General features: G+C 38.9%; 1 non-coding gene across 1 annotated transcript; it reads right to left on the bottom strand.

The window, feature by feature from the left end:
- Positions 1-7,343: 7,343 nt before the first annotated feature.
- On the bottom strand, positions 7,344-7,447 carry LOC114238131 (U6 spliceosomal RNA). The gene has a single exon (XR_003623548.1). It is a non-coding gene; the product is annotated as a U6 spliceosomal RNA (small nuclear RNA).
- Positions 7,448-12,798: the final 5,351 nt, after the last annotated feature.

Below are 12,798 nucleotides of genomic sequence, written 5' to 3' on the forward strand. Positions count from 1 at the left end.
TATCTCATTGTACTTTTGATTTGCATTTCTCTAATGATTAATGATGTTGAGCATTCTTTCATGTGTTTGTTGGCAATCTGTATATCTTCTTTGGAGAAATGTCTATTTAGGTCTTCTGCCCATTTCTGGATTGGGTTATTGTTTTTTTGATATTGAGCTAAATGAGCTGCTTGTAAATTTTGGAGATTAACCCTTTTTCAGTTACTTCATTTGCAAATATTTTCTCCCATTCTGAGGGTTGTCTTTTCATCTTGTTTAAGGTTTCCTTTGCTGTGCAAAAGATTTTAAGTTTCATTAGGTCCCATTTGTTTATTTTTGTTTTTATTTCTATTTCTCTAGAAGGTGGGTCAAAAAGGATCTTGCTGTGATTTATGGCATTGAGTGTTCTGCTTATGTTTTCCTCTAAGAATTATATAGTGTCTGGCCTTACATTTAGGTCTTTAATCCATTTTGAGTTTATTTTTGTGTATGATGTAAGGGAGTGTTCTAATTTCATTCTTTTACATGTAGCTGTCCAGTTTTCCCAGCACCACTTATGGAAGAGGCTGTCTTTCCTCCATTGTATATTCTTGCCTCCTTTATCAAAAATAAGGTGACCATATGTGCATGGGTTTATCTCTGGGCTCTCTATCCTGTTCCACTGATCTATGTTTCTGTTTTTGTGCCAGTACCTTACTGTCTTGATTTCTGTAGCTTTCTAGCATAGTCTGAAGTTGGGGAGCCTGATTCCCCCAGCTCTGTTTTTCTTCCACAAGATTGCTTTGGCTATTCGGGGTCTTTTGTGTTTCCATACAGATTGTGAAATTTTTTGTTCTAGTTCTGTGAAAAATGTCATTGGTAGTTTGATAGGGATTGCATTGAATCTGTAGATTGCTTTGGGTAGAAAATCATTTTCACAATGTTGATTCTTCCAATCCAAGAACATGGTATATCTCTCCATCTATTTGTATCATCTTTAATTTGTTTCTTCAGTGTCTTATAGTTTTCTGCATACAGGTCTTTTGTCTCCTTAGGTAGGTTTGTTCCTAGGTATTTTATTCTTTTTGTTGCAATGGTAAATGGGAGTGTTTCCTTAATTTCACTTTCAGATTTTTCATCATTGGTGTATAGGAAAGCAAGACATTTCTGTGCATTAATTTTGTATCCTGCTACTTTACCAAATTCATTGATTAGCTCTAGTAGTTTTCTGATAGCAGCTTTAGGATTCTCTATATGTAGTATCATGTCATCTGCAAACAGTGACACCTTTACTTCTTCTTTTCCGATTTGGATTCCTTTTATTTCTTTTTCTTCTCTGATTGCTGTGGCTAAAACTTCCAAAACAATGTTGAATAATAGTGGTGAGAGTGAGCAACCTTGTCTTCTTCCTGATCTTAGTGGAAAGTGTTTCTGCTTTTCACCATTGAGGACAATGTTGGCTGTGGGTTTATTGTATATGGCCTTTATTATGTTGAGGTAAGTTCCCTCTATGCCTACTTTCTGGAGGGTTTTTATCATAAATGGGTGTAGAATTTTGTCGAAAGCTTTCTCTGTATCTGTTGAGATGATTATATGGTTTTTATTCTTCAGTTTGTTAATATGGTGTATCACATTGATTTGCGTATATTGAAGAATCCTTGCATTCCTGGGATAAACCCCACTTGATCATGGTGTATGATCCTTGTAATGTGCTGTTGGATTCTGTTTACTAGTATTTTGTTGAGGTTTTTTGCATCTATGTTCATCAGTGGTATTGGCCTGTAGTTTTTTTTTCTTTGTGACATGTTTGTCTGGTTTTGGTATCAGGGTGATGGTAGCCTTGTAGAATGAGTTTGGGAGTGTTCCCCCCTCTGCTATATTTTGGAAGAGTTTGAGAAGGATAGGTGTTAGTTCTTCTCTAAATGTTTGATAGAATTTGCCTGTGAAACCATCTGGTCCTGGGCTTGTTTTTGTTGGAATATTTTTAATCACAGTTTGAATTTCAGTGCTTGTGATTGGTCTGTTTTTATTTTCTATTTCTTCCTGGTTCAGTCTCAGAAGGTTGTGCTTTTCTAAGAATTTGTCCATTTCTTCCAGGTTGTCCATTTTATTGGCATATAGTTGCTTGTAGTAATCTCTCATGATCTTTCATATTTCTGCAGTGTCAATTGTTACTTCTCCTTTTTCATTTCTAATTCTATTGATTTGTGTATTCTCCCTTTTTTTATTGATGAGTCTGGCTAATGGTTTATCAATTTTGTTTATCTTCTCAAAGATCCAGCTTTTAGTTTTATTGATCTTTACTATTGTTTCCTTCATTTCTTTTTCACTTATTTCTGATCTGATCTTTATGATTTCCTTCCTTCTGCTAACATTGGGGGTTTTTTTTTTTGTTCTTTTTCTCTAATTGCTTTAGGTGTAAAGTTAGGTTGTTTATTTGAGATGTTTCTTGTTTCTTAACGTAGGATTGTATTGCTATAAACTTCCCTCTCAGAGCTGCTTTTGCTGCATCCCATAGGTTTTGAGTCATTGTGTTTTCATTGTCATTTGTTTCTGGGTACTTTTTGATTTCCTCTTTGAGTTCTTCAGTGATCTTTTTATTAAGTAGTGTGTTGTTTAGCCCCCATGTGTTTTTATTTTTTACAGATTTTTTCCAGTAATTGATATCTAGTCTCATAGTGTTGTGGTCGGAAAAGATACTTGATACGTTTTCTTAAATTTACCAAGGCTTGATTTGTGACCCAAGATATGATCTATTCTGGAGAATGTTCCATGAGCACTTGAGAGGAAAGTGTATTCTGTTGTTTTTGGATAGACTGTCCAATAGATATCAATTAAATCCATCTTGTTTAATGTATCATTTAAAGCTTGTGTTTCCTTATTTATTTTCATTTTGGATGATCTGTCCATTGGTGAAAGTGGGGTGTTAAAGTCCCCTACTATGATTGTGTTACTGTTGATTTCCCCTTTTATGACTGTTAGTATTTGCCTTATGTATTGAGGTGCTCCTATGTTGGGTGCATAAATATTTACAATTGTTATATCTTCTTCTTGGATTCATCGCTTGATCATTATGTAGTGTCCTTCTTTGTCTCCTGTAATAGTCTTTATTTTAATTTCTATTTTGTCTGATATGAGAATTGCTATTCCAGCTTTCTTTTGATTTCCATTTGCATGGAATATCTTTTTCCATCCCCTCACTTTCAGTCTGTATGTGTCCCTAGTTCTGAAGTGGGTCTCTTGTAGACAGCATATATACCGTCTGTTTTGTATCCATTCAGCCAGGCTATGTCTTTTGGTTGGAGCATTTAATCCATTTACATTTAAGGTAATTATCAATGTGTATGTTCCTATTACCATTTTTTAATTGTTTTGGGTTCGTTATTGTAGGTCTTTTCCTTCTCTTTTGTTTCCTGCCTAGAGAAGTTCCTTTAGCATTTGTTGTAACGTTGGTTTGGTGGTGCTGAATTCTCTTAGCTTTTGCTTGTCTGTAAAGGTTTTAATTTCTCTGTCAAATCTGCATGAGATCCTTGCTTTGTAGAGTAATCTTGTTTGTAGGCTTTTCCCTTTCATCACTTTAAATATGTCCTGCCACTCGCTTCTGGCTTGCAGAGTTTCTGCTGAAAGATCAGCTGTTAACCTTATGGGGATTCCCTTGTATGTTATTTATTGTTTTTCCCTTGCTGCTTTTAATATTTGTTCTTTGTATCTAATTTTTGATAGTTTGATTAATATGTGTCTTGGTGTGTTTCTCCTTGGATTTATCCTGTATGGGACTCTCTGTGCTTCCTGGACTTGATTAACTATTTCCTTTCCCATATTAGGGAAGTTTTCAACTTTAATCTCTTCAAATATTTTCTCAGTCCCTTTCTCTTTTTCTCTTCTTCTTCTGGGACCCCTATAATTCGAATGTTGGTGCATTTAATGTTGTCCCAGAGGTCTCTGAGACTGTTCTTAATTCTTTTCTTTTTTTTTTCTTTATTCTGCCCTGCAGTAGTCATTTCCACTATTTTATCTTCCAGGTCACTTATGCGTTCTTCTGCCTCAGTTATTCTGCTATTGATTCCTTCTAGAGAATTTTTAATTTCATTTATTGTGTTGTTCATCATTGTTTGTTTGCTCTTTATTTCTTCTAGGTCCCTGTTAAATGTTTCTTGTATTTTCTCCATTGTATTTCCAAGATTTTGGATCATCTTTACTATCATTATTCTGAATTCTTTTTCAGGTAGACTGCCTATTTCCTCTTCATTTGATTTGTCTGTGGGTTTTTATCTTGCTCCTTCATCTGCTGTGTGTTTCTCTGTCCTCTCATTTTGGTTAAGTTACTGTGTTTGGGGTCTCCTTTTCGTAGGCTGCAAGTTCGTAGTTCCCTTTGTTTTTGGTGTCTGCACTCAGTGGCTAAGGTTGGTTCTGTGGGTTGTGTAGGCTTCCTGGTGGAGGGGACTAGTGCCTGTGTTCTGGTCAATGAGGCTGGATGTGCAGGTCCACGTCTGGTGGTGTGTTTTGTTGGTGTCTGTGACCTTATTATGATTTCAGACAGCCTCTCTGCTAATGGGTGGGGTTGTGTTCCTGCCTTGCAAGTTGTTTGGCATAGGGTGACCAGCACTGTAGCTTGCTGGTCGTTGATTGGAGCTGGGTCTTGGCATTGAGATGGAGATCTCTGGGAGATTTTCGCCGTTTGATATTAGGTGGAGCTGGGAGGTCTCTTGTGGACCAATGTCCTGAACTCAGCTCTCCCACCTCAGATGTACAGGCCTGATGCCCAGCCAGAGCACCAAGACCCTGTCATCCACACGGCTCAGAATAAAAGAGAGAAAAAAATATATATAAATTAATTAATTAATAAAACAAAGTTATTAAAATAAACAATAATTATTAAAAATATATTTTATAAAAATATTAAAATAAAAAAGAAAGAAGGAAGGAAAGAAGAGAGCAACCAAACCAAAAAACAAATCCACCAATGATAGCAAGCGCTAATAACTATACAAAACAAAAAAAAAATGGACAGACAAAACCCTAGGACAAATGGTAAAAGCAAACCTATACAGACAAAATCACACAAAGGAGCATGCACATACACAGTCACAAAAAGAGATAAAGGAAATATATATATATATGTCGCTGCTCCCAAAGTCCCCCTCCTCAATTTGGGATGATTTGTTGTCTGTTCAGGTATTCCACAGATGCAGGCACATCAAGTTGGTTGTGGAGATTTAATCCGCTGCTCCTGAGGCTGCTGGGAGAAATTTCCCTTTCTCTTCTTTGTTCGCACAGCTCCTGGGGTTCAGCTTTGGATTTGGCCCCGCCTCTGCATGTAGGTCGCCTGAGGGCATCTGTTCCCCGCCCAGACAGACCAGGGTTAAAGGAGCAGCTGCTTCGGGGGCTCTGGCTCACTCAGGCCGCGGGGGGGGGGGAAGGGGGGAGTACGGATGCGGGGCGAGCCTGTGGCGGCAGAGGCCAGCGTGACGTTGCACCAGCCTGAGGTGTGCCGTGCGTTCTCCCGGGGAAGTTGTCCCCGGATCACGGGACCCTGGCAGTGGCGGGCTGCACAGGCTCCCGGGAGGGGCGGTGTGGAGAGTGACCTGTGCTCGCACACAGGCTTCTTGGTGGCCGCAGCAGCAGCCTTAGCATCTCATGCCCGTCTCTGGAGTCCACGCTGATCGCCGTGGCTCACGCCCGTCTCTGGAGCTCATTTAGCTGGTGCTCTGAATCCCCTCTCCTCGCGTGCCAGGAAACAAAGAGGCAAGAAAAAGTCTCTTGTCTCTTCAGCAGCTCCAGACCTTTTCCCGGACTCCCTCCTGGCTAGCTGTGGCGCACTAGCCCCTTCAGGCTGTGTTCACGCCACCAACCCCAGTCCTCTCCCTGCGATCCGACCAAAGCCCGAGCCTCAGCTCCCAGCCCCCGCCCGCCCCGGCGGCGGAGCAGACAAGCCTCTCAGGCTGGTGAGTGCTACTCAGCACCGATCCTCCGTGCGGGAATCTCTCCGCTTTGCCCACCGTACCCCTGTGGCTGCGCTCTCCTCCGTGGCTCCGAAGCTTCCCCCCTCCGTCACCTGCAGTCTCTGCCCGCGAAGGGGCTTCCTAGTGCGTGGAAACCTTTCCTCCTTCACGGCTCCCTCCCACTGGTGCAGGTCCCGTCCCTATTCTTTTGTCTCTGTTTTTTCTTTTTTCTTTTGCCCTACCCTGGTACATGGGGAGTGTCTTGCCTTTTGAGAAGTCTGAGGTCTTCTGCCAGCATTCAGTAGGTGTTCTGCAGGAGTTGTTCCACATGTAGATGTATTTCTGATGTATTTGTGGGGAGGAAGGTGATCTCCACATCTTACTCTTCCACCATCTTGAAGTTCCTCTCAATATATATTTTAATTCCTCTCTTACTTGCTAGAGCCTGTTTTTCTAATCTTTCTACCCCTGATATATTTTTGCTCTAGTAAGTTTAAAAAGTTTAAAAAGTTAAAATTCATTATTCCTGGATTCAGACACCCCCCTTATTCCTGGATTCAGACTCCTCCCTGGGAATTCTGATATTTCTACATCTATAGATATAGATATAGCTATATCAGATATATTTATTTCCTGCTGATTCCAAAACAGCTCAGTTAGTTTATGCCTACCCTACACATTTATCTTATGAGTTTGCATCTCGCTGTCCTGTCACCTTTTGCATGATGGCCTTGGAAGCATCAAGGCCCATCTAAGCCAAAAACAATATCCAATTTTACATCCTTTAAAGTAATGCCTTGTGATTCAAAATAAACTTCAAGATTCTCCTTGCTGAGAAAGCTCATTTCAAAGCTCCTGGAAGAGTGATGAGGATGCAATTCATTAATGATTGTAACTCTTAATATTTAGAGATTTCTGTTGTTAAAAAGTGCTTCCTCATATATAAACGACCTCATTTGAGCTTCATTTATACAAAGAAGAAAGTAATACCTATAACAAGGTATTTTTTACATGTATCATATCATCCCTTATATAAGGGAGAAAACCACCAATGTTTGAAAGATGTCAAGTCCAGTATTGATTGGCTAGTAAGCAGGACAGATAGGACTGTACCCATTTCTGTCAAATCCTAATCTCTTGCTTTAAAGATTTTCTCTTGTCTTTGGTTTTCTGCAGTTGAATATGATATGCTTAGATACATTCGTTTGTTTTTTCATTTTTTATCGAGGTAGAATTGATATGCAGCATCATATTAGTTTCAGGTTACAACATAATGGTTCAATATTTGCATATGTGGCAAAAGGATCATCACAGTAAGTCTAGTTAACATCCATCACCACACAGAGTTACAAACTTATTTCTTTCTTGTGATGAGAACTTTTAAAATTTACTCTCTTCAAGACTTTCCAACATGCAGTATGGTGTTATTAACTGTAGTCACAAAAATATTTGGAACGCTCCATGAGTTGGTGCATCGTCCTTGCACAGTGGCCTTGTTCATCTCTGTATCATTCCCATGGTAGTACACATGCTGTCGAAGCAAGCAGTGTTTGTTACTTATTCTACTTTGTGTTCTCTGAGCCTCCTGAATCTATGGTTTTGTACCTTTCATTACTGTGGGAAAGTTCTTGGCCATTGGTACCTCACCTGTTTCTTCTGTTCTGCTGTCTCTCTCTTCTCCTTCCAGTATTCTAATTACACCTATATTATACCTTTTGAAATTGTCTCACAATCCTTGAATGCTCTGTTCTGTTCGTTTTTGTCCCTCTTAGTCTTTGCATTTCAGTTTGGAAAGATTTTATTGACTTATCTTCAGCTTGGTGATTCTTTCCTGGATAGTGCCAAGTCTACTAATGAACTCATCAAAGGCATTCTTTATTTTTGTCATTTTTGGGGGGTAATTGCTAATTTTAATTTTCCCCATTATGTGTAAGAGTTGTGTGTAAAAATACTGGCAAAACACAGACACTTCTCAATTTCCCTCAGCTTGTAAACATGGGCGTATGTCTTTTAACATTATTTTCTTTTATTTGAAGTATAGTTTTTTACAATATTGTGATAGCTGCAGATTTACAGCAAAGTGATTCAGTTATATATATATACACACATATATACATATATATGTATATATATATACACACACATATATACATATATATGTATATATATATATGTATATATCCTTTGTCAGATTCTTTTCCATTATAGGTTATTAAAGGATATTAAATATAGTTCCCTGTGGTACACAGTAGGTCCTTATTGTTTATCTCTTTTATATATAGTAGTGTGTATCTGTTAAACCCAAGCTCTGAATTTATCCACCACCCCCCCAACCATTTCCCCTTTGGTAACCATAAGTTTGTTTTCTATCTAGCATTTCCTTTTAATCCTTTCTTAGTATTTCCATCTCTCTCTTGCATTGCCCATCTCTTCTTTCATGTTGTGTTCTTTTTTCATTAGAGCCCCTAACATATTAAACATGGGTATTTTAAATTACCTGTTTTAATAATTCCAACATGTGTATCACATCTGACTCTGGTTCTGATGCTTGTTTTTCCTCTTCAGACTGTGTTTTTTTTCTTGTCTCTTGACATGCCTTGTAATTTTTTGTTGAATGCCAAACGTTGTATTAGGTAACAAGTATTAAGGTAAACAGACCTTTAGTATGAAAATGTGTGGTCATCTTGCTAGGAATTTGACTGTGTTTACTTAGTGTTTGCTGTAGGTGTAGGTACTCGACCTCTCAGATTTCTCTAGTTCTTGTTTTTGTCTCCCCTCTTGACTTTGGGCTTCCCTGAATCTGTGTCAGCTTTTTCAGTGCTGTTTTGCTGTTATTATACTGGAGCCTATTGACATGGTAGAAGATGTAGGGGAGGAGAAGCCTTCTAAAATCTCATGAATAAATCTCAGTCTTTTAATGGGTCTATGTCTGGGAACTGTGACCTTCACAAGTATTCCTCCATTGGTATTTCCCCCTGCCCCTACTCTCTATCCTAGCTGCAGCATTCCCAATATTTTCCCTTGAAACCATGTTCCTTGTTGACCATGTTTTTTTTATCCCTTATCTATCCAAGGAGACAGGAAGTTTAGAGGGTGCTGTAGTGGGAGGAATACCTTTCCCCTAGTTGAGGCATGGCTCTAGCAAGGCCTTTTCCATGAAGCATAGGCTTTTGTTGTGGACACATTTCAGAAAGTGTACTCTTCCCCTCCCTCTGCCAGAGCCATAAGGAGATCTTTCACATCATCTAGAGAACCCATGAGCTTCCTGGAGGTAAAGTCCATGAAGCTGTGGGTCCCTCCTCAGACAGTGGCCCTCAGGAGTTTCTCACTCTCATGGTAGTCCACACTCAGCCCTGAGTAATTCATCAGTTACCATTGTGTGTTCCTACCAGTTTATGATTCCAGTGGCTTCTGTTTCAAGGAAACATATCTAGGTTATGTATCTCCAGATTTTGAGGTGGCAATTTTCCCTGAAACCTCAATCCTCTCATGGCTCCAAGAAATGTCATTGATTTTCTGAGAAAAAGGTTCAGCCTTTTCTTTTTGTAAGGATAGAATGATTTCCAAGCTTTTTACATGTCAGAGCTAAAACCAGAAGTCCCAAGTCTTTCCTTTTACTTGAGAGCCTTCACCAGGTTCTAAGAAAGAAAAAGCAAAGTATATAAATAATCTAGCATGTACTTGTGGCTATTTAGTGGAGCCATTTGTGTCTCAATAAAGAGGAAAGAAATGCCAGGGTATTAACTTCTCTTTCTGCCCATCCTCTATGGCGGAAGGAGCCCAGCAGAAAATAGGAATCGATTTGGAGCATAAAAACTTAGGCATACCACACTGGAATAGGACAACAATCTGCCCAGTCCAGAACCCTGTCTGACTGTGGCTATCAAGCGCATTTTGTGGGGGAGCAAGACCCTGAGAGATTAAGGCAACCCCTAGACATTTCCTGCCTCCTGGTCAGTTATAGACCTATTGTCTGTACAATCATGGGAACCTGTAAAATCACAAAATCATAGCATGTTGGCACTGGAAGGTAGATAGAAACTAGTACTTGATATTGATATTTAAATGCTGTTGAATTTTATAAAGGTGTAAATGTCCAAAGAAAGAAAGAAAGAGCAGTAGTGAGAATGGGAAAAAGGAAGCAGGTAACATCCATTTATTTCCTTTCTATCTTGTCATTGGGGCATTTGTGAACATATCATAAACGAAGGCATCTCATAAATCTGCTGTCACCTCTGTCACCCTCCATTCCACCTGAGACTGTTAGGGCAAGAAATGAGGAAGACACTGATGCTCCTCTTGTTCATTGGTTCAGATGATGAGGAGGGCTGTAATGAGATAGACAGAAAGAGGGATGAGGCAGAGGGAGAGTAATAAACCCACGTGCGAAAGAAAATATTTATGCAAGATTTCAGATTCATCAACATGAGTCATCTGAGGATACCTTTGAAAATGGCATTTTTGTTTTGTTTGTTTGGAATGTTACATAACTTTTTTCTTGTGCTTGGTTACCTTGAAGTCTTAGCTGTCAGAGTAGAAAGGACCCAAAAGTCAATCTAGTTTAAGTCTCCTCAGTCTGTGCTTGAATCCCCTGAATCCCCAGGGACCAGCTGACCTCTGCTGAGATAACCGGTGCTAGGGGCTCATTAATTCCCAACCAACTTACTTTATGTTCCACAGCTTTGGTTGTTAGAAAGCTCTTTCTCTCATTAAACTCAATACTATGTCCTTATAAATCCATGAATTTGTCTTAATTATTGCACAAAATAAATACATTTGACAGTTGAGCTATTCGCTTGCATATAAAATTTGTACGTATTGGACATCGTTTTCTTCAGAAGAAATCTTGGATGAAATTTAACAATCCTTCCTTTCATTTTCATGAATCTCAAAATAGATGAATCAAAATGCCTAGCCTCAGTCATTTAAGGAGTTCAGTAAACTGACCTATAAATAAAACCTAGGGAAGGAAGCTGGGAACGTAGCACATAGAAATGTCTTTTTTTTTTTAATAAATTTATTTATTTTTTAAATTTATTTTTGGCTGCATTGGGTCTTCGTTGCTGCACATGGGCTTTCTCTAATTGTGGCGAGTGGGGGCTACTCTTCGTTGTGGCGCGCGGGCTTCTCATGTGGTGGCTTCTCTTGTTGCGGAGCATGGGCTCTAGGCTCTCAGGCTTCAGTAGTTGTGGCTCGCCGGCTTAGCTGCTCCGTGGCATGTGGGATCTTCCCGGACTAGCAATCGAACCTGTATTCCCTGAAATGGCAGGCGGATTCTTAACCACTGCACCACCAGGGAAGTGTCTTTATTCCTCCCCAAGGAGTAAATGAACGCACGTCCCTTGGGGCCCACAGGGCAGGAATCTATCCCCAATTTATGGGGATTAGAGACCACTCTCTCATCTAGAGTGGTACATGGACATTAATCTGGCAAAAGTGGTGAACTGTATTACAGGAAGCATTTCCAATTCCAACTCTTAAGATATGAAAATTGGCAGCATGAAAATTGGTAGCTGTGAGTACACCTAATGAGAGCACGATTACACTTAATATGAGAAGGAGTGTCACATTAAATTGTGGTAGGTGGTATAGTAATTAGTTCTCTGAATGTCCTCCTTTTCAGAAGGACACGGACCTTGAATCAGAAAAACTAAGGAAAAATAAAAGGCGTGGGGACATTACTGTACGAATGTGATTTCAACCAAGCTATTTGTTCTAACCTCAGCAAAGTCTGACCTCCATGGGAGGCAGCAAGCTGATAGTGGAAGGAAGAACAAGGAGAGAGGAAGGATTGGAAAACTTGGATCCAAGAGAAAATGGCCCTGGGAAGCAAGGCAGAAGTTCTTAATCTCTTCCAATTGGGAATGACCATGAACAGGGACAGCAACAGGACAAGAAGTGAGCTCCAGCTGCAGCAGTCAGTTGAGGGAAGGGTCTGTAATCCAGGTGGGTTTCTTTTATGTATTTAGACCTCAGTACCTGAGCTCTATGTATGTACAAAACAAACCAATTGAGTACCGAGTGATTAGACATCCACGCACAAGGGAAAAGAGAAAAAGGCCAATTTACAACACAACCTCACTCATTAAAGAAATTCAGGACTTGTGGGAGGGAACTTACTCTGGGAGATTCCCAGAATCTTTAAGTTTATTGATTTTTAAAATGAAAATGTGAGTCACTTTGTTTAAAATATTGAATGATATGAATAATAATGTCTTAGTGATGATTCACATTCAAATTTATCTTTCATAAGGAATGTCTAGAAAGACATGTTTGAAGAAAATAATGATTAGATGACTAAAGTTAGTGATTACTTTCTGAGAAAAAAAAATGGTCCATCACTTGTAAAATCTTCTGTCTCCATAGAAATTTATTTGACATGGCTCTATTTCATTTCCTTAAGCTCACTTTTGATTAAACAAAGCAACGTTAGTCTTTCTTTATTGACTCATTGGATTTAATAAATAGGCATCTAGAAACATTGGAAGCAGCACTGTAACAAAATCTAATTGAATTGACGTTGAGCTGTTTTTAAAATGAGATTTAATCATCTTAGAATTTTCAAAACCAACTTACCTTCTTCATAGGCAGACAAAAAGGAAAGTTCTTGGTACTTTACTTTGAAGAAAAATTTATTGATTTTAAATATGTTAAGAAAAGAGTTCTATGCATAGTTTATCTCATCACTTATACATCCAACTCTTACTTGGTTTCTTTGTAAATATCATAGCTGGAGTTGTCGACTGATGATCACTTGATGTAAATACTAATTATGATGACAGTTGTCCAAGTGAGTAATTTAATACATAAATATATTCAGAGTCTCAAATAGGTTATGTACTCATTCTCTTAGTCAATCTTTAATGGTAATTCAAAAATTAATGTCAATTAATTTAGA

Source organism: Balaenoptera acutorostrata, chromosome 4 (genome assembly GCF_949987535.1).
Source record: "Balaenoptera acutorostrata chromosome 4, mBalAcu1.1, whole genome shotgun sequence".
Lineage (NCBI taxonomy): Eukaryota > Metazoa > Chordata > Mammalia > Artiodactyla > Balaenopteridae > Balaenoptera > Balaenoptera acutorostrata.